Source organism: Chrysochloris asiatica, unplaced genomic scaffold, assembly GCF_000296735.1.
Source record: "Chrysochloris asiatica unplaced genomic scaffold, ChrAsi1.0 scaffold00004, whole genome shotgun sequence".
NCBI classification, from domain to species: Eukaryota; Metazoa; Chordata; class Mammalia; order Afrosoricida; family Chrysochloridae; genus Chrysochloris; species Chrysochloris asiatica.
In genome coordinates this window covers 28,267,768-28,270,268 of record NW_006408522.1, presented here as the reverse complement: position 1 = coordinate 28,270,268, position 2,501 = coordinate 28,267,768, and positions in this window count along the sequence as shown.

Below are 2,501 nucleotides of genomic sequence, written 5' to 3'. Positions count from 1 at the left end.
CTGGTCTACTCATCCTTTCCAGTGGAAATTTCCTACCTCAGTCAGTTCTGGATGGGGTTCTGGATTCCACCTGTGGTCTTGCGCAATGTAAAAGCTCCACAGGAAGCCTCTTACACTGGGCAACTTCCAGCCCCCTTTAAGGTATTCCAATAAGTTATAGGCTGAAAACGGACTTTAAGCTTTCTGTAGTGATGATTCTGGCTCTTCCTTTCTCCCCACCTCAAGTGTCTATTTTACAATGGTAGGCAAGGGAAACTAGATTCAAAAGACAGCCAAGCATCTTAACATTATTCCCCTCTTTTACTATGCCTCAATTTCCTTCAAACCATGCCCTTCAAACCATGCCTCAATCCCTGTATCCCGGAGCCCTGTTGTTCCAAGGCTGTGCATACATCATTATTTACCTCTGTCTCACTTAGCCCACGCAAAACTGCCTAACTGTTCTCCCATCAGCCTTGTTCTTCCATACCCCTCCCCCTTCTTGTGTATTGCCCCACCCTGTATACCCCCTCAGCACCCAAGCTATCCTGAGTCTATTCCCTATGCTGTGCTCTATCTTCCCCTCCCTCCTTCCCCTCTTCTCATCCTATACATCCTGGTGATCAGCAAATATATATATATTTTTCCCCCTTTTAGTGTGGGTTCCTTTTCTTACTCTTTTACAATAATGGTCCTATGAGTGTTTTTCCTTTTGTGATTGACTAATTTCACTCAGCATAATGTCCTCAAGGTTCATCCATGTTATGTGGTGGCTTGCAGCTTCCTTGTTGTTCTACAAGGTAGCATAGTATTCCATTGTGTGCATGTACCACAGTTTGTTTATCCATTCTTCAATTTATGGGCATTTAGGCTGTCTCCATTTTTTTGCTACTGTAAATAGTACTGCTATGAACATTGGTGTGCATATATCTACTCGTGTTATGGCTCATATTTCTTGTGGGTAAATACAAAGTAGAGGAATTGCTGCATCATAAGGTATTTCTACTTCCAATCCTCTGAGGAAGCGCCATATTGCATTCTAGAGTGGTTGGACCATTTTTCAATCCCACCAAAAATGTAGGAGTGTTCCATGTGCACTGGAGAAGAAAGTGTATTCTGCCGTTGTTGGCTTGAATGCTCTGTACATGTCTATGAGGCCAAGTCGGTTGATTGTGCTGTTTAGTTTTCTGTAACTTTATCGAGTTTCTTTCTGGTTATTCTCTCCCTTTTCAAAAATGGCATATTAAAATCTCCCACTATAACTAATTGTAGATTTGTCTATTTCTTTCTTCAATTCTGGTAAGGTTTGCTTCATATATCTTGGTGCTTTTTCATTGGGAGCATAGATATTTATTATGGTTATGTCATTTTGCTCAATTGACCCTTTGATAATGGTATAGTATTCTTCTTTATCTCTTATGCTGGTTTTTGTCTTAAACTTTACTTTATCAGAGATTAGAATTACCACTCCTTTTTTTTAGTGTTGCAGTTAGCTTGGTATAGTTTTTCCATCCTTAAACTTTTTGTATGTTTTTGTCTTTGTGTGTAAGGTGTGTCTCTTGTAGGCAGCATATTGAAGGGTCTCATCTTCTTATCCATTCTGCCACTCTCTGTCTCTTCACTGGTGCATTCAATCCATTGACATTCAGTGTAATTATTGATAGGTATGAATTAATTGCTGCCATTATGTTATTTTTTTTGTAGTGCTGTTCGCTCCTTTATTCTGCATGCCTTCTTGTGCTGAGTTTGTGTTTTTTGTGCTATTTCTTGTTGGTGTCTTCTTAGTTTTCATGTTTGCTTTTCTGCTTGGATGTTCATTTTCATGATAAATTGTGAAGTATTAATTTTCTTTGGGGTTACCTTCTAATCTATTAACTTTTCTCTCCATTTAAGAGAATCTATTGTATCCTGTAATCTACCTGATATCCTCACCATCTGGATCTCTGTTTCTACATTTATCCCTCCTTTGACATTGATATAATTTTGATCTGTGGTTGACCTCCCAGCTCCTTTGAATTCGTTGTAGTTTTGTTCTGTTCTGGACTATGTTATCTGTCAACTGAGTTCCAGGTGGTGTTGCCACGCCTGTCAATCTCTGGTTGTTGTCTGTTCATGTTGGTTTCAGTCCAAAGAACTCCCTTTAGGATGCTTTGAAGTGCTGGATTGGTTTTGAGAAAATCTCTTAGATTCTGTTTATCCTGAAATGTTTTGATTGCACCATCGTATTTGATTGATAGTTTTGCTGGATAGACAATTCTTGGTTGGCAGTTTTTTTCTTTTAGGGTTTTATATATGTCTCCCCATTGCCTTATTGCCTGTATGGTTTGTGATGAATAGTCAGAGCTTAATCTGATTTGCTTGCCTTTGTAAGTGACACTTCTCTTCTCCTTGGATGCTTTTATGATTCTCTCCTTGTCTTTGATTTTGGATAGCTTGATTATTATATGTCTTGGTGATTTTCTTTTGGGGTCTATCCTTCCTGGGGTACATTTGGCTTCTTGAATGTTTATCTTCTCATCTTT